Here is a 21,051-nt window from a genome sequence, read left to right as displayed (position 1 = left end):
TTCTTACATTGTTTGAGACTCAATACAGACACTCAGCGCATCTTTTAAAGTGGATTAAGGTAGCTGGAGTTTTATGCTGTTTCAGAATTTAAAAATCAACTACTACGTGCTCGAATTTAATTTGAATTCGAGCCTTTTTGAGCTTGTCAGGTCACAAAACATCTTGCACCTAGCCTGGACAAAGTTCACTGTATCAAGAAGCTTTCATTTCCACAAGTGTAGAAGATGGTTAGCCACATTTCCAGCACCGAGTCAAATTCATTGGACCAGAAACTGAATGATCATGAAAAGAAAGAAAAAATAAATACAATCAATGAAACATTTAGATTGCCTGATCTTATTTTCAACTGCATTCTAAGCATTCTAACAACTGATTCCTTGGAATGGTGTAGCCAGGCCGTAATTTGAATAAACACATAATTGTTAGCATCATAAGTAAGAATAGGTCGCAAAATCTTGATGCTACACTCTGATTTATCAGTTCTTTAACTAAAGAAACTGTGGATGAGCTCGGTTCCGTCCCATGCCACTTTTATGATACACGGTAGAATGCTTAAAAGCAAGGCTTTCCCTAGCCATGGAGTATGTTTGTTCCGAGTCGAGGTTGTAAGGTGCACCTGGTAAGTAGTTGTAGACAACTAGTGGTGTCCTGACCACATGAGTTCCATCCATCCATTTGATCGAACCTGATGTGATTGGCCACTGAGAAATCACGGGACCTGTTACTTTAACAGTGAGTTTTTGACTCTCCGATATCTGAGAAAACGAGGACTGATGGTTCCACTGTGACGCTGAATAGTGATGGCATGTCCAATGTAGCGGTGTAACTGGAGTTTGATGCACCAACGTTTGTCACTGTTCTCGCGAAGGTGGCACTGATCTTTTCGCCATCCTTTACATACAGGGAGAATGATGGGTAGTTAAGATCTCAGCCTCGTCCAGGTGCTATGTTGTTACAGGTGCTATTATCCCCAGCTACAAGGCGTAGAGTGGAGGTGTTGTAGCCTTGTTTACACAGGAAGTTGACGTAATCTGTCTCAGATGCATCAAATACTAGTCCAGGATCCCTCGCAGCGACAGGGTTGATTTGGCCAGAGCCGTAAGAAAATTCAAGATCTTCATGTTTGCTAGGGTCCATCACATGTGCTAATCATTGAGGAAGAGTGGTATACAAGATTATCAACATAAAGAACTAAGTTGTCAGCAAAGTAATGATTTTTAAGCTCTCGTAAGGAGGTCTAGAAGTTATAGTAAGATGAGAAATATAGGCTGTGCCTGTTCACAAGGGCGATTCTCTAATAAAAACCGAAAGATTGAGCATTTGCCATTGTAACAAAAAATATTGCAGGGAGAATCTCCGCATTTTGAAATTTGGTAACAGTCATTATAATACTCTTAACAATTTTCACCTAGAATCTTTTCAGGACATTTGAAAATTTATGAGTTTATTTTGCGATGATATTCAAAGGCTAAAGAAGAGAATGTGTTCACCTGTTGTCATTAGTGCAGATTTAATTGCAGCTGGAGACCAGTTGGGGTGAGCAGCTTTGACAAGTGCCGCAGCACCACTAGCATGAGGGCAAGACATGGATGTGCCTGAAATGATATTGAAGAGTGTGCTTCTGGTATCACCATGGTAGATGCTGGATGGTGCCAATGGTGACCAACCAGCAAGAATATCCACGCCAGATGCGGTGATATCAGGCTGATTATAGAATAGAGCTAGTGTTAGAACAAAACTAGTCCTCACATCCAAAAAACACGGGCCAAATGATGGGCCTTGATATATATATTTATGATATCTGTCTTCGGCCAAATTCTTTGGCTGAAGTTCTTGAGCAAAATTTGGAGTTCGAACATGATCTGTTACATGTGGGCAGAAAACCATCCCACTTCGAAAAACCAAAAAAAAGGAAAAATGACGAAGTACTTGATATACATGTATTACTATAACTTGATTGGAGATATTGGTCAAGGAAATTTAATTTGTTGATCACCTTCAGTATGTCTGGACTGATGGCACTCGGTCCTCTGGAAGAGAATGAAACAACCTTCGGAGCCATCACATCTTTCCAGGCGTCACTGAAGAATATGATTGCGGTCGGGCTCCTGTGAGAAGAGATGCTTCATGAAGTTCTTGGCTTCATCGATATATAAAGAGATCAAAAACTGTAAACAACAACTAGAAACATCCCATTCCGGATCTTGTGATGATTTAAGAATCACTCACTCAGTGCTTCTTATGTACTCCAATACGGTTCTGCCATCTTCGGGACTTATCAATGTGGCTGGTAATGGCCAGCTGAATGCAACATCAGGATTGACTAGAAGTACCTCCGACATGATGGTGCCAACACCATTGGCTGCAAGAATTGCTGAGCCATCCACCAGTGCTTCACAAAAGACGATTTTTCCGGCTACTTTGTCAGTGCTCATGGCACCGTTGATGCAATACCTTGCAATATCAGGACTTGATCCAATGGTATAGTTTGCACCATCTCCGCCCCATATCAAAGGATATGACGTTCCATTGAGATCAAAAGCATTGATTATGATACCCTTCATTTATTAAAGTTCAAATGTCAAAATGAGAAGAAATATAAAATAGTTGTTGAATGAACTTGGCACAAGTTATCTATTCCTACCGTTAAGATTTGGCCGTTTCCAAGTTCCATTCTGGCTACAAACTTTCTGTCAATGGAACTCGCAGCAACAGTGAGTGACCATGGTGCGAAGTTAGAAACTGTTACAGGAGCTGGACCTGAATTTCCTGCCGAATTTGAGGTTAAGATTCCGTTCCTCATGGCATGGAAGGATCCAATGGCAATAGGATCATCAAAATAGTCAGATGGCCAAGGTGATCCTAAGGAGACTGATATGATATCAACTCCGTCAGCAATTGCGTCGTCGAATGCTTTCAGAATGTCTGCATAACTACATCCATATGCCCAGCAGACTTTATACACTGCTATTCTAGAATTCGGTACGCCACCTCTTGCAATGCCTTCTGCTAGGCCATAGTAGCTAGCTCCGGCCACCTCAACTCCTCCAGCAGTTGATGCAGTGTGGGTACCATGCCCTTCTGAATCTCTTGGAGATTGAATATCCGAGATGTCAGAAGAATTATCACTGTTGTAGTATCGTGCTCCGATTATCTTGCTGCAACAATTAAAGTAAGAATTATTTCAATATCAAGTTTCATTAGAAACACATAAAAATGTTTAACCTCTTTTTCAGTTTCAGATATGAATGTTATACTCACTTGTTACAAGTAAAATTTTGGCCTGTGCAAGTTCCCTTCCATTTGGCTGGTGGAGGGCCAAAACCAGTGCCATTGAAACTCGGATGCTCAGGCCAAACTCCTATAGAAGTGAAAAACATAAGGTATTAAAAATACAACACCGTTCATCTGACATTTAATTTTAGTTTTGACGGCTAATATTCACCGGTGTCAAGGAGTCCAATGATGACATCTGATTCTTGAGGACTTCCTACATTGTTTAAAGTGAGATTCATGAAGTCCCATGACCTCGTGGTATGAAGTTTGTACACATGGTTCGGGTTCACCGAAACCACTCCTTCCATCTCTGCACTCGTATATTTATGTTGTTTTTCATCAGAATCAGAGTCATAGAAACACTTTTAAACTTTCGTTATTTATTTATTTATCTGTGCTTGACTAACCTGAAATCCTCTTGGCTTCCGCATCTGTCAACTTGGCTGCAAATCCATCGAAACTTCTTCCATAACTGTACACCAATGAGTCTTTGGCTAATGAAGCTCTGCATCAATAAATCAATATCAGTCACTTGCTGACTGTAGTTAATATTACACCCGAATGAGATGAAAACTTGGACTGTTTTCACCCAACCTTTCTTTTGTTGTATAGGGTAGACACAAATGGTGTTTGCTAATGTCGTATTAAAAGAGTCGAAGTAAGCGACTTTTGAGAGAATTCTAATTGTTATCCTGTGTGGAATGAGCTTGATTTAACTATGTCAGCATCTTTATACATGCAAATGAAGACTGCATAGTGTTGTTTTGGCTCATGCAAATCTCAAACTTTGTTCATATTTTCAAGTGTAACTTCTTAAGAATGATCCTACTCGTGAATTTCGTTTATTTAGTGTCAACAACGTTGACATTCCTACTGAGCTTTATATATCAACCTTCCAATCACTTTATGCAGCATGGCATGATGTTTTGAAGCAACCGATACGTCCCCCTGAGGCCGATCTCCCATGTAGACGACATGAAGCTACATAAACAACGCCATGCTTCAGGATTTTGGCAAAAAAGTAACCGGAAAAACGAGTTAGTTCTTCACATACCTTTCTCTCTTGGCAGTGGCAGTTCAGCACCAGAGACGAGAACAGTAAAGGATATAGCAGCGAAAGTATAGCGACTCTCGCCATTTTGATTCAATTCGATCACCTCAAATTGATGTCTCATGTTTTGAGGATTCAAGTTTATATAGGATCGCTTTGCAAATTGTTTTCTCCGATGATTATTTGGTTAGCAGCTGGCAGCGTTGTGTTTCTCAAAATGTTGTTGCCTTTGTTTTCATAGTACCAACTAAAAGAACTTCTTAGGTGACATGGACAGGTTGATAATATTGTGCAGGCTTGGGGAGACAATGGTTGGAGCATATTATTAGGTTTGGACAGTCTAAAATTACAGAAATACCAGAAAACTTTTTGAGTAAGTGTTATCTGTTAGTGTTGTCAACACTTCACGATAACACTGTGCAGCAGATTATTTAACTAATAGCAAAAGTAAACAATAACACAGATAATTATACACAAGTATCAAGTACTTGCACGATGCCTCATGGCGAAATAATCACTAGAAAAATAAAATCAGTTTACAAAAACCAACTAGTGATTGTTTTATGAAAAACTATTTTTCTCAACAAATTGAGAAAATAAAAGACTTCTTAAAAACTAGTAAGAACTAGAATAAAACATTAATAGGAAGTACTAAGCCGAAAAACGAAAACCAAAGAAACACTTTCTGAACAACACTTCACTCGTGTGTTCTTCAGTGTTTCCAACACTACTCGGCAACACAGTGTAGTAGCGATGAACACTTCAGAAATTCTTCAACGATTGATCTTTAATACTTTAGAATTTCTGCAATACTTTCTCTATGTATTTTGCTCTCTATATTTCACTCTCTTAATTCTTGATTGTCGTCTTTGATCGATCCTATGCACTCCTTTAAATAGAACTTCAAATTGTTTCCATAAATAAGAACCTACATATCAGAAAAACAAAATATCATTAGATATTGAATATTTCGTATCAGATTTAATCAATATTACCAACTTTAACACTTGTCTAAGAAAGACAAAACTCCAAAGATAGAAATCGAATGTAATAAGGAAATAATTTAAAAGACATGTGCACAACATGATCTTTCAAACTCCCCCTTTTTGCCTTTCTGGACAAAACACACAAACAAGTGCAAATAGCTCCCCCTATCTTTATGCAACTAATGCTCCCCCTGAATTTAAGCATATCAGAAACAGTGTTGTGTGGTTGTATTGTCAACACCGACTCTCAACACACAAGATCAGAGTATCAGATAGTGTATTAGCATATCAGAGATTAATAAATATTTTCGAACTTAAAGCAAAATAACAAAATAATAGATAAGGATAAGAAAAATCTTAAAACTAAATATCTAAACAGCTTCCTCTTCAGCTTGATCAGCACTTGATCCTACTCCCCCTTTTTGTCCAGAGGGCCCTTGTAGTCCAAGTTTAAGCCTGTACTCAGCCATTAAGCCTTCATAATACTCGAGATCAGCTTTGGCTAGAGCAATTTTCTGTTCAGCATGAGCCATTTGAGAGCGAATAGCAGTAGCATTCAACATAATCTGAGCAGTGTTATGAACGGTCATAGGTGGAACTGACTCAGTGTTGGCAACACTGGGTACAACACCAGTCCATGGTAGATCAAGCTTCCTATTTCCCTTCAACAATCCAGGTGCAATCTTGATAAGCTCTTCTCCTCCGATCAATTCTTCATCATCCTCTGGTTTGAAACCTTGAGATTCCAGCATACCATAGATCAAAGAAGGAAACGGAAACTTTGTTGCTTTCCAACCACCTTCTCTAAAGGTCATAATATTTTCAAACACCAAATTTCCAAAGTCCAAAGGTGCTTGAGTTCCAATAGCAAACAATGCAAGTGCTTGTGGCTTAGTTACCACGGTTGTATTGGTCGATGGCGTCCAATTCCTGATTGCAATCTTGTGAAGCACAGAAAAGAAAGAGGTAAGCTTTGCAGCTGACAACCTGTCTGGGTGCAGTGGAAATTTGTGAACCATGCCACCAGTGATCACCTTTGTGACTTGATCAATGTCTTCAGTAACTGCATCATCTTCAAAATCAGCAGTATTGTAGTGCTCATTGATCAAAACAGGAGTAAAATCATACACCTTTCCCCTGATGTATACTCTTCCAAACTTGAATGATTCTTCATCTCCAGTCTTGATGTTCAGGTTGCAGTAAAATTCTAAAACAGCTTTCCTGGAAAAAGGTCCAGCAGTGGTGACAGTAGAATATAAATTCTGCTGTTTCAACAATGTCACCAAATTCTGCTTTTCGAAGGACACTTCATCAATATTCCTTTCTTCCAAACAGTCCTTTCCAGACAGACTCTCCCATTCGTCAACAGACTCTTTTGAATAAAACTGAAGATTGTATGCTTTGTCAGGATCAATCTCAGAGTCAGATTCGGCTGTAGTGTTGTCATCAGTGTTGGCAACACTGTCATCAGCAGCTTGTCCCTCAGAACTTTCAGATTCATCAGAAGCAGCATCCTCATAATTTTCTTCTTCAGAACTTGAAGAGGATGAACTATCAGACTTCTGGGGCCTGTTATCCTCAAATTCCTTCATCATTTCAGAATCTGGTTCATCATCATCAGATGGAACCTGTGAAGATGCAACGGGTTTAGCCTTGGTCTTTCGAATATTCGCCATAAAAGTGGCCAGTGAAATTTCCTCATCAGTAGACACTGGAACCTCTGTGGTTGTCTTTGTGGTATCATCAACAACAGCAAAAGTTGGCTCTTTCTCACTCGAAGCCACAACAGTAGAATCTTCTTTAGATGAATCATCACTCGTTGATGATTCCTCATTCTTTGAGTTGACCTTTGCAGCAACAGAAGGTTTTGGTATGGCAACCACCTCAAAGTCTTGATCTGTAGAATCATCTCCAGATGAAAAATCTGGATCATCTACAATAGGACGAGAAGTCTCTCCCTTTCCACGAAATCTCTTGGTGGTAGTAAAATCGGGGTTGAATCCCGCTTGGCGCTTTGACCTCCTTGCTATTGGCTGTGTTGGGAACACACGATTCAACACTGAGAAATCAGGAGGATTCTCAAGGTCGATTTCATTCCCTGGTTCTCCTGGAGCAATTTCTGCCAAAGGTGTAGGTTGAATGGCAGCAGGAACAATCGCGAGAGTGGGATTTTCAGAATGAACCTCTGAAGGTTTGTCTTCCTCTTGGTATCCCATCTCCGATCGTATATCATGCGAATCAAAAGCTTTGCCTGCCATTATACACAATTTAGAGAGTAAGGGTTTCAGAAAATTTTAGCAGAGAGAAAATTAGAGAAGGTTGAAAACGATAAAAGCAATTTCTACAGTAATAGAAATATATAGGGATACGAGGTTCAAACGGTAAAAAAAAATCAAACGCCCCTATCCCTCAAATCAGACTAGGATTCTCCCCCTAACGGTAATAATCCTCAACGGGTAAAAATCTCTTAATTAAGGAAATTCAATTTGATTAATTAAGGAAACTCTGAAAACTCTCATTTAAGAAAATATCAATAATTTCCCAAAATAAATAACTCCACATCGAGTTTTAACACCACTGAAACATGTTCAATCACAAACAATTTCAATTTTCAGCAAGTTGGGCAATTTTTCCAATTTTTGTTCGTCTTTGAACTTTTAACCCTGAGCTCGATATGATCACAAAAATGCAAAATGCATGACCTAATTTATGTGTAAACAGAATGTAATGAGATTAGATCAAAAATGTATGCAAAGTGTGTGCAGTACGTGTTAAGCACTAGTGTTGGCAACACCTTCCAACAACATTGTAGTCTTCAAAATATTTTGAACTTTTTCACACTTCCAGAGCCATGTTTTTCTTCTTTTTATTTTGATTCAGAAGTGGTAGCCTGCACACTAAAAGAACGGTCTTCATTGGACTCTTTTAGGTAGCTTTTTCCAATTTTCTTCCGATTTTTGTTTGATTTTCAAGACATTGGTCACTGAAATTTTATCAAACCATGCTTTTTAATTTTTAAAACCACTTTTCACATGGGACAAGATCATGGAATACACGAACATCCCTCAACTACTTCGTGGTTTAAAGCACTTTTTCATGGCAAGTGTGATCTGAAAATAACTTTGGCAGAAGAACTACAAAGTATTAGTCAGTATTATCAAACAGTGCAAAACATAGAACATTATGAATATGCAGTATGCCTAAAGTCCTAAAAATGCACATGCATGATTAATGTTGTCCTTCAGTGTTGGAAACACTTCAGGACAGCAACTGTGAGTGCTTATAAAGAACACATGTTGAGAGATTTCTTTAAACTGGAGAATCTCTCAAAGTTTAATGCTTTTGTAAAAATATCGGCCAGTTGATTATTGGTCCCGACAAACTCTATTTGGATCATGTCCTTCTCAACTAAATCTCGAATGAAGTGATGTCTTATGTCAATGTGTTTAGTTCGAGAGTGTTGTACTGGGTTTTTTGATATATCTATAGCACTTGAGTTATCACAGTACACAATTGGTGTTTCACTTTTAAGACCATAGTCTTGCAGCATTTGATTCATCCAAACTAATTGAGAACAACAACTTCCCGCTGCTACATATTCGGATTCAGCAGTGAAAAGTGACACACAGTTCTGTTTCCTACTATACCATGACACCAAGTTGTTACCCAAATAAAAACAACCACCCGTGGTGCTTTTTCTTTCATCAACATCTCCTGCCCAATCAGCATCACTATAACCTACCAAATTAGTATTGGTTTCGTTAGAGTACCATAGCCCCAAGTCTAAAGTTCCTGCAACATACTTCAAAATTCGTTTTACAGCCTTCATATGTGTGACTTTAGGATCAGATTGATATCGGGCACACAAACACACACTGAACATAATATCAGGTCGACTTGCACTTAAATACAGCAGACTTCCAATTATGCTTCTGTACAGAGTATTGTCAACACTGTCAGCAACACTGTCTTTGCACATTTTTTCATTAGTTCTCATTGGTGTTTTCATATGTCTAACATGATCAGTACAAAATCTCTTTATCAAATTCTTAGCATATTTGCTTTGACACAAAAAGATTCCATCACTCATTTGTTTCACTTGTAAACCTAAAAAGTAATTCAATTCTCCTACCATGCTCATTTCAAAGGTAGCAGTCATGCTTTCAACAAAATCATTCACAAGTTTTTGAGATGAAGCACAGAAAATTATGTCATCAACATAGATTTGAAAAATAAGAATGTTACCTTGTACTTTTTGAACAAAAAGTGTTTTGTCTACCTCACCTCTTTAGAATCCAATGTCAAGCAAATATTCCGTGAGCCTTCCATACCAAGCACGAGGTGCTTGTTTCAATCCATATAAGGCCTTCTTCAACTTATAAACATGATCAAAATGATTTGGATCTTCAAATCCCTTTGGTTGTCTTAAATAAACTTCTTCATTCAAAATTCCATTCAAAAATGCGCTTTTGACATCCATTTGAAAAAATTTCATCTTCATGTGACAAGCAATAGCTAACAGTAATCTAACAGACTCTATTCGGGCTACAGGTGCGAAGGTTTCATCAATTTCCACCCCCTCAACTTGTGTATACCCTTGAGCTACTAATCTAGCTTTGTTCCTTACAATATTTCCTGATTCATCAGTTTTGTTCATAAAAATCCACTTTGTTCCAATGATATTACTATGATCAGGTAGAGGAACTAAGATCCACACATCATTCCTAACAAATTGTTCAAGTTCATCATGCATAGCATTGACCCAAAACTCGTCTTTTAAAGCTTCACCAATATTTTTTGGTTCAATACTAGACACAAAGCAAGAATGTCTTACCTGAGAGTATGCGGAAGTCATGCACACTAACCCGCTCATCTTTCGATAATAAACTTTTTCCTTTCTTCGGGTCTGCATCCTTCCTTGTGCATCTCCTATGATTTGTGAAGTAGGATGGTTTTTCTGAATTTTGCTAGGTACATCATGTCTAGCATCTTGTATTTCATCTTCAAAATCATCCTGATCTTCTATATTCTGTTCATCCAAAGTCAGTGTTGGACTCAGTGTTGTGCTGGGTGATTTTTCAGGTGGGACAACACTATTGACAACACTGGAATCAGTCTGTGGAGCAACAGTATCTAGAAGATCATCAATATGGTCTTCAATTGTTTTCCCTTTCAGATCTGCATAATCATCAAATACCACGTTAATAGATTCAATGATAGTTCTAGTTCTCAAGTTAAACACACGATAAGCTCGACTATTCAAAGCATATCCAAGAAATAAACACTTATCGCTTTTTGAATCAAACTTAGCCAACTGCATCCTGTCATTCAAAACATAACATATGCATCCAAAAATATGAAAATATTTAAGGTTAGGCCTCTTTTCCATGAGAATTTCATAGGAAGTCATAGTAGAACCTTTCCTTAAATACACCCTATTGGATATGTGACAAGCAGTATTTAAAGCCTCAGCCCAAAATCTTATTGCAATATTTTTTGAGCTTAGCATAACCCTTGCCATCTATTGGAGGGTTTTGTTTTTCCTTTCGGCAATGCCATTCTGTTGAGGTGTCTTTGGTGCTGAATATTCATGTGATATTCCTTCCTTTTCACAGAATTGCTCAAACAATGAGTTTTCAAATTCCTTACCATGGTCAGTTCGAATCCTGATAACCTTCAAAGCAAACAGATTAGTGATCTGCTTTATCAATTTTTTGAAAGAATCGAAAGTCTCAGACTTTTCTCTTAAAAAACTTACCCATGAGTACCTTGAAAAGTCATCAACACATACAAATGAATACTTCTTACCTCCACAGCTTTCAACCTCCATAGGTCCCATTAAATCCATGCGTAAGAGTTCAAGACATCGTGTTGTCCTACAGTGTTGTAACACTAGATGTGACACACGAGTTTGCTTATCTTTTTGACAGTCTCCACACACGTATGGAACTCCAAAAGTCAAATTTGGCATCCCACGAACAGCTTCATACTTGCTCAGTTTCTTCAGAGCTTTGAAGTTAGCATGTCCTAACTTTTGATACCACAAATTCAAATCATCAATCTTAGTGAATTTACAAGCAATTTCTTCTCCAAGTTGATAACAGTTGTCCGATGATCTAGTTCCTGTCAAAACACACGAGTTACTTTTATCAAATACTTGACATAGATTCTTATCAAATTTAACAATAAGATCATCATCACAAAGTTGACTAATGCTAATAATATTAGCATTTAATCCTTCAACATGTAGAACATTGTGAAGCTTAGGCAGTCCTTCTACATTCAATGTGCCTTTTCCAACAATCTTTCCATTAGCTCCTCCTATATTAGTCACTTTTCCTTTATCCTGTTCAACATAGTCAAAAAGATACTTCTTCAATCCTGTCATGTGGCGTGAACTGCCACTGTCGAAGTACCAATGACCTGCAACATTAGTTTTCAAGGAAGTATAAACAACATTACAACTGGATTTAGCTTTTGGTACCCAAACCTTTTTCTCAGTATTTTTCCTCCTGGCATTGTTCTGGTTCAGTGTTGGCAACACTGATGACAGCTCTTGCCTGAAATTCCAGTACATATAGTCATACCTGAGTTTGAAACAGTAAGGCTTGATGTGACCTTGCTTGTGACAGTAATGACAAACAAACCTACGCTTCCTTTGATTTTTCCTCTGAACAGGAGCTTGTGTCTTCAAAGGAATTGGTTTTTCTTTTGGAATTACAGTTGGATTCTTAACAGAGTTATTGTTCTCCTTGACAAAAATAGTTTTTGATGACTCCCCTTCTTCAAACTTGCTATTATGAAAGCCTAGACCAGCTTTATCATCTTTTCCCATCATCAGAATTGAATCCAGCTTGGTTTTGCTTGAATTAAACTTTGCAAGAGTTGCATTGGCTCTTCCAAGCTCTTCTTTAACCTTGCCAAGTTCTAAATCCTTCTTGCTCAACACAACTTCAAGTCTAGCCACTGAAGCTTTTAGTTCACTGCTCTCCTTTGTTAAAACAGAATTTGACTTGTTCCTTACTATCCAATCATTATACAATTCTTCATACATCTTCTGAGCATTATCCCAAGAAAGTTCTACTTCACCAGCTTCCTGATTTGAGTCTCCAGAAACAGATGCATTCAGACATAATAAATTTTGGTCAGTGTTGTGACCAAGTGGTGGGACACCTGTGAAAACACTGCTTTTCTGCTGTACCAGAACTAATAGTGCATTGTGAGTCTCATCATCTCCTTGTTCTGTACCCTCCTCATCTTCATCATCACTTAGGGAAGCACTCATTCCTTTGCGAAGTCTGGTTGGACACTCATTAGCAAAGTGACCGAAGCTAGTGCACTCATGACACTTCACAGACTCAAACCTCTTTGAGTTATTCAAGGTTTTTCCTTCATTCTGAAATCGATTTTGACTCTTTGATGGGATGGTATTCTGTTCTGGTCCATCGATTCTTAAGGGTTTTCCAACAGCAGGAGTATTTAAAACTTTGGGCTTCTGACCAGGTTTCTTTGAATCTCTCATCCTTTTCAAATAGGTACCAAATTGTTTGGTAAGAAAGGCAATGGAATCATCTCCTAGATCAGACTCGTTTACTCCCTGTGTCAAATCAACAAAATCATTATATGAGTCGTTAGAAACTTGAAGTGCAATAGACTTATCTTTGTCCTTTTTCCCTACATTCATCTTCAACTCATATGTTCGTAGTGAACTCATCAATTCATCCAATCCCAGAATTGATCTGTCTTTTGATTCATCAATTGCACAAATCTTCATTTGAAATCTTTCAGGCAGTGATCTCAACACTTTGCTCACAAGTCGTTCATTCGAAATAGCATCACCAAGATCAATTGCCTTATTTTCAATCTTCCTCAAGCGGCGTTCATAATTATCAATCGTCTCACTTTCTTCCATTCTCAGATTTTCAAACTGAGTAGTGAGAATCCTTCTTTTGGTTCGACGCACACTATCGGATCCTTCACGGTGCATTTGAAGTGTTTCCCAAGCCTGTTTAGCACAAACACAATTAGTGACCAGAGAAAACATATTAGAATCAAGAGCAGTGAAAATAGCATTAAGGGCTTTGTTGTTCATATTCGAAGCAGCAGTTTCTTCGGCATTCCATTCTGTTTCTGGTTTGAGTGGAAAGTCTCCTTCTCCATCAGTTTTTCTTGGTGGATTCCAGCCTTGTAGCACACGTTGCCATGCCCTTTCATCAATCGATTTGATGTAAACACGCATCCTGACTTTCCAGATAGCATAGTTGGATCCATCCAAGGTTGGAGGACATTGAGCAGTTCCTGAATAAGGTATTTCCATTATGATGTCCTGTCAAACACAAAAACAGAATCACACTTAGTATCGTCAAGTGAATGTCTCTGATGCCACTTGTTAGGTTTGGACAGTCTAAAATCACAGAAATACCAGAAAACTTTTTGAGTGAGTGTTATCTGTTAGTATTGTCAACACTTCACGATAACACTGTGCAACAGATTATTTAACTAATAGCAAAAGTAAACAATAACACAGATAATTATGCACAAGTATCAAGTACTTGCGCGATGCCTCATGGCGAAATAATCACTAGAAAAATAAAATCAGTTTACAAAAACCAACTAGTGATTGTTTTATGAAAAACTATTTTTCTCAACAAATTGAGAAAATAAAAGACTTCCTAAAAACTAGTAAGAACTAGAATAAAACATTAATAGTAAGTACTAAGCCAAAAAACGAAAACCAAAGAAACACTTTCTGAACAATACTTCACTCGTGTGTTCTTCAGTGTTTCCAACACTACTCGGCAACACAGTGTAGTAGCGATGAACACTTCAGAAATTCTTCAACGATTGTTCTTAAATACTTTAGAATTTCTGCAGTACTTTCTCTATGTATTTTGCTCTCTATATTTCACTCTCTTAATTCTTGATTGTCGGCTTTGATCGATCCTATGCACTCCTTTAAATAGAACTTCAAATTGTTTCCATAAATAAGAACCTACATATCAGGGAAACAAAATATCATTAGATATTGAATATTTCGTATCAGATTTAATCAATATTACCAACTTTAACACTTGTCTAAGAAAGGCAAAACTCCAAAGATAAAAATCGAATGTAATAAGAAAATAATTTAAAAGACATGTGCACAACACGATCTTTCACATATATTATAACTAATCCCTTTGTACGCGTTACATGTTTAAAGAGTTGGCTAAACACAATAATATTTGTTATTTTCAAATTAATGAATTTTCTTTAATTTAAAATATATGATAAAAGTAGGATTGAATTTTAAAATAGTAAAAAAAAAAAAGGTCAATTTTAGTGTTGTATGGATTGAGCTACGACAATTTTAGTCATGCATCTTTTGTTGAATCAATTATAATCACGTAACCATGTTTTGGTGATCAACTTTAGTTTTTGTTCCTCAAAATCTTGTAATTAAATCAGTACTATCATTGCTAAATTTTTTTCAATAAAGGGTCGAAAAATCTCTCTTAAATGTAAATGTGTTTATGAACGTAATGATAAAACATTTAACAATGGTAGTAGTCATTTAATTGCATATTGTTGGCGAAAATGACTATATTGATCGTCAAAACGTAGTTACGTAGCATCATTGATTCAAAAAAAATATATAGGATTAAAATTGTAACATTGTTACAGCTTTTACCCGCGCTGCAGGTAAGTGCAGACGGAGCTAGAAATATTGTTCAGTGTAGGCAATGATGCTATATGCCATTCGAACTTGATCCCTAATGTTGGCATTATAAGTACAAATTGGAGTCCTTAATCCAAGATCTGTCGGTAGTTGTGACTGTGAAAAATCAAATTCTTCAACCACTCTAATATCTCAACTGCTTTGTCTTCCTGGTTCTGGATTTTTTCTTTTATAAAATCTATGCATCGTAGATATATTGATTTCCTAACAAAATAAAAAAATTATAAATGTTTAGAGTGAATTCATACAATGAAATAAAACAAATTATAGGTCAATGCAACAAAATAATTAAGAATAAAACAAACACAAAACAACTTTCATTTGATCAATTACTAAAAACCAATATTGTTTCAACAAAAAAACCCAATAATTATGTATCAAAATTAAAAAAGAAAAGAAAAACACAACACACTGTGTCCGGAAAAAAAAAAGAATGCTAAATTGTCAAATGTCAATGGCCCTCACGTGAATCGTGATTATTCATCATTCTCAATAATTAACATATAATTAAAACTTTTAATTAAACAATAAATAAGAAGTTCAATATCTGGCCCCGGACGAGTGACGACGATCTTTGAAGGATGAGACTTGAGAGAAGCGGCCGATTCAGAAAGGTCCCGACTTGAGTCATCGCAGTTGGCAGAAGAAGATTTGTGCAAGGTGGAATTGCAATTATTAAGAAAACAAAATTTGGGTCAATCCAAATGCATATTGGGCTACTGGGCTTCACAATTTTTTTTTAAAAAAATTAAGTAGTGTGGGCTGGTTAGAAAACTAGGCCATATTGTAAGATGTACGCTCAGAAGCTCTCTAGAAAATCTCACTTGGTCGTGTCTTTTATTTTGTACGCTCAAATCCTCATATATGGTTTGATCTCTTTTTTCTGCGCTCTCTCGTTTTTCTCCAAACCACCGATCTCTACGTCCTCTTCTTCTATTTAAGCGTGTACAAATTTTATCTCCAAAAAGAGTCTTGATCTTGTTTCCTTAATTCAAACTTGAATCTACAATGATAAGAAAATAAAGATAAGTTAGGAGATAGATATATATTATGATAAGTCCAAATATATCTCCTACAAAAAAATATCAAACGACTAAATCTAGTTATTTAATATAAGATAATTCCTATCATAATTAAACAAATCAATCTTATTTTAAATATAGGAAAATTATATTATATCAATTCAAAACAATTCCTAATTTAAAATATTTCAAATAATAAGATATTTAAAAAGATCTAAACTTCAAGTCCAAGAAACCATATTTTAAATCTAGGAAAATTATATTATCTTAATTCAAATCAAAACTATTCATAGTTTAAAATATATCAAGCATATAGATAAGAAACACAATTTTAACTATCAATCCTAGAAAAACAAAACACATTAATACAATCTTTCAAAACATGGAAAGATATCAAGAAATAATTATCCTTTCAATCTCTCCCTTTTTGCCTTTCTGGACAAAACATCTAAAACCAATTCAGCAACTCCCCCTGAATTTTAATTCTCAGAACTCCCTCTGAGTTCAAACTTCTCAAATCAATTCTCCCCCTGAATTTGATCTTTCAATTCTGAGTGTTGTCAAGAATGTTGGCAACACCTGCACACAATACTTGATGAGATCAGAAAATACTTAATACATGTTTAGAAGTGAATCACAAAACATATTTAATCAATTCAGCACACATCACACCTCTCCTAAATATCAATTATCTCCCTGAATACGAAAATACATTCTCCCCCTTAGTCAAAGCTTGGATGTTGACGAGGATGTTCCCAACATCTCCTCACAACACCTAATTCAGAGTAAAAAAAAAACTTAGAACAATTTAGAGAGTCATAATCAAACAAGCTAACATTGATTAGAACCAGATCAGAGCAAAAACATAAAGACAAATCAGAGCAGAGCAAAATAAACCACAAAAAAATTAAACTTAATGCTCTGTGACGATCTATCATTTTCTTCGCCAGAACTAGCTTCTTCTCCTTCAGAACCAGAGTCACTATCTTCTCCATCAGAGCTAGAGCCACCAGATTCAATATCTTCTCCCCCTTTTTATCCAGAAGAGGTACCTACACCAAGAAAAAATTCGATATTGAGACAGAAGAGCTTTATAGTAAGAAATGTCTGCTTTGGCTTGTAAAATATTCTGTTCAACATGCAGCATCTGGGATTAAATAAAGACATAATCCAGCTGTTGAAGTAGGATGGACAAATATGGCAGTGGCAGGGGAGGTGTTGGCAACATCTGCCACAGCATCTGCAGCAGCACCTGTTTCTGACCAAGGTAGGTCCAATTTCATGTTACCTCTAAGTAATGTAGGTGCAAGCTTCAGAACAATAGCAGATAAAGGCTCATCATCATCCTTTTCAAACTATTGAGATACTAGAACAACAAATATCAAAGAAGGAAACAGGAGCATGTAAGATACCAACCCACATTTTGCATATTGCATAACTGTAGTAAAACACAAGCTTTCCAAAGTTCAAAGTTGCTCCAGTTCCTATAGCAAACAACACACCAGCTTGTTGTTTGGTGACAAACGTGGAATTTATGGACAGAGTCCAATTCTTGATCGCAGTCTTGCGAAGAACATAAGCTATCTTATCAGAGCAGGCTGCACATCTTCTTCCACCTCGGGTGAGTTTAAAATCTGAACCCTCACATGAATTTTCCCAAATTTTGCTATCTTATCAGAGCAGGACTAAACTCAAAAATCTGAACCCTCACATGAATTTTCCCAAATTTTGCGAAAGAGGGTTCGGCACAACTTCAGTCAAATTGCAGTAGAATTCCAAGACCATAGGTCTACAGTAAAGAGTAGCATATGTCACAGTAGCGAACATATTTCTGAGTTGGAAAATTCTTACCAGATTTTGTGCGCCATATGCTTCCAAATCAATGATGTGGTCCTCAAAGAAGTCACAATTGGCATAGTGTTGTCAATCATTTGCAGCATTCTCAGAAAAAACAACAGAGTAATAGGATTGGCTTACTCGGTAGTCTTCATCCAAGGTGTTGTCCAGGGTGCTAGCAACACCTTCAAAAACATCTTCTGCAGAAACAGCAACACCGGCTTCCTACAAAAAGTTGCAGCAACAGTGACAGTAGCCAGCAAATTCCGAATTTTGAAAAATTCTACCATATTCAAATACTTCTCATCTAAGTTTTCAGCAGGAATGTCAGCAGCATCTGATGCAACATCTGCTTTTGAGGCAGATTCCTTAAGGCCTTCATCAGAGAATGCAAGGGATGGATCAGCAGTAGTAAAAATGACCATCAAAGATGGATCAGCAGCATTAAAAATGACCATCAAATATCTCAATTTAAAAAAAAAAATCATCCTCTAAGATGTTGTCAGAGGTGTTGTCAACATCTGGCTCAACATCTTCTTTGTAGCCCATCTCTGTTTGAATATCAGTGAATCAAAATTCTTCTCTGCCATAAAATTTTGAATAGTTAGAATAAGAAGAGAAGAATTTAACAATAATGCAAGGACCGAAAAAAATTCTCTAGAAGTGATAATGTGGTGAGGGTGAGCAAAGAGTAACAAATCCATAAATAATATGATGATAAGATCAAATCTAACAACAAACCCTTCACCGCTTAATCACTCGGTCACAATTAATGTTCCCTAACAGTAACAATTGCCAATGTTAAAATGGAGTTTGAAATTATTATGGCAACAAATTTTTGAGTTAAGGCAATAAATCAAGCCAATTGATTTTCACAAAATTTTCATAAAGAAACTCCACATCGAAATAAACTCCACTAAAACACTTTCGATCAAAAAACAATTCGAAATATTAGTGGATTGGGCAAATCACTAAATTTTGCTTATTTCGAACTTCAAACTTCTTAGCAAGATATATTCACCATAAAATAAATATGCATGTCCTAATTATGTCTAAAAACAGAGTGTAACAATGAAATAAAATGCAATCACATGCAAAAACAAATATGTTGACAAATGAGGTGTTATCCACGATGTTGGCAACATCTTCCAACAACACTTCAGGATTCTCAAAAACTTTGATTTCCAGACATTCATAAAATTCTTATTACAGAAGTGGTAGCCTGCACACTAAAGAAACGATCTTCAACGGACCCCTTTAGGTAGCTTTTTCCATTTGCTTCTGATTTTCAATCAAATTTGATGATTGAATTTATTATGGTGAACCTTTTTTTTGTTATTTTGAGTTTTTGAATTTGCGAAATTACTTTTCACTTGGGACGGGATCATGGAATATTACACAAACATCCCTCCACTACTTCGTGATTTAGTCAGAACTCTTCTTCAGTTAAATCTCATTAAACTGTAAAACAATTTGCAAAGAATCCTGAGTGAAAATTTGTCAATGATTACAAAGTATCAAACACTTCACAAAACAGAGTGTATGCATGAATGCAACATGCCTAATGATCCTAAAGATGCACATGCATGAAAAGGTGTTGTCGCAGGGTGTTGGCAACACTCCAAACAACATCTCAGTTCTGTCTATAATGCACACAAATTGAGAAACTTCCTTAGATTGAAAAAGCTCTCTAAATACAATGCTTTGGTGAAAATATCAGCTAATTGTCTATCAGTTCTAATAAACTCAATACAGATCATGCCTTTCTCGACCAAATCTCTAATGAAGTGATGTCAAATGTCTATGTGTTTTGTTCGAGAGTGTTGTATTGGATTTTTGCATATATCAATAACGCTTGAATTATCACAGTACACAAACATACAACTAAACATGATATCTAGCCCAGTAGCACAAAAAAAACAAGATACTTCCAATTATGCATCTGTAAAGGGTGTTGTCAACACCTTCGGCAACATCTTCCCTCGACATTTTTTCACTTGACCTCATTGGTGTACGCATGTGTCTACAATTTTCATTCAAATACTTTTTCACAAGATTTCTAGCACACTGTATTTGACACACAAAAATTCCATCATGCATTTGTTTCACTTGCAACTCCAAGAAATAACTCAACTCACCAACCATACTCATCTCAAAAGTAGACGACATGCACTTCACAAATTCATCAACAAGTTTTTCACAAGAAACACAAAAGATTATGTCATCCATATAAAACTTGCCAAATAAAAATATTACCTTGAGACTTTTGCACAAACAATGTCTTATCAATAATCTCACCTCTTTTGATTCCAAGATTGATCAAGTATTTGGTTAATCTTCCATACCATGCACGTGGTGCTTGCTACAATCCATACAGTGCCAACATTTTTGGATTCACTGTTTGACACAAAACACGAAAATCTTACCTATGAAAACGTGGAGCTCATGCGAATTAGTCCAGCCATCTTTCGATAATCCACATTTTCTTTCCTTCGGGTTTGCATATCTCCATGCACATCTCCAATGACCTCACTGTATTCATCCTCATTTCAGCAGTGGATTGTTCAATTTTTTTTTTTTCTGGAGAATCTGTAGGAGGTGTTGTCACAGGTGTTGTAACACCTTGGACAACATCTAAATTTCCAGAATTTTCAAACAGATCATAAACTTCATCTTCGACAGTTTTCTTCTTCAGATCTGCAAAGTCATCAAAAACAACATTAATAAACTCAAAAATTGTTCGAGTTCTTAAGTTAAACATCATGTAATCTTGAATATCCGGAGAATAACCTAAGAACAAACACTTGTCACTTTTATCATCAAACTTTGCAAAATGATCAATATCATTCAAAACGTAACATACATACCCAAAAACATGAAAGTACTTAAGGTTCGGCCTTTTTCCCATGAGAATTTCTTAGGAAGTCATAGTAGAACCATTCCTCAAGTATACTCAATTTTACGTGTGACATGCTGTGTTTAAGGCTTCTGCCCAAAAATGTTTTGAGATATTTTCAGAATTTAACATCACTCTAGCCATCTCTTGCAAAGTTATATTCTTCTTTTCAACAAATTCATTCTGTTCTAGGGTTTTGGGAGCAGAAAATTCATAATAAATACCTTTCTTATCACATAAATTCTCAAAAGAATAGTTTCAAACT

At 36.5% G+C, this 21,051-nt stretch overlaps 1 pseudogene; it reads right to left on the bottom strand.

The window, feature by feature from the left end:
- Window positions 1–489: 489 nt before the first annotated feature.
- Window positions 490–4,415, bottom strand: LOC140860649 (cucumisin-like; annotated as a pseudogene).
- Between the last annotated feature and the right edge of the window lie 16,636 nt (window positions 4,416–21,051).

Source organism: Henckelia pumila, chromosome 4 (assembly GCF_033568475.1).
Source record: "Henckelia pumila isolate YLH828 chromosome 4, ASM3356847v2, whole genome shotgun sequence".
In the NCBI taxonomy this organism is placed as follows: domain Eukaryota; kingdom Viridiplantae; phylum Streptophyta; class Magnoliopsida; order Lamiales; family Gesneriaceae; genus Henckelia; species Henckelia pumila.
Note: the sequence above shows the minus strand (reverse complement) of the source record. Positions and strands in the feature narration are given on the sequence as shown.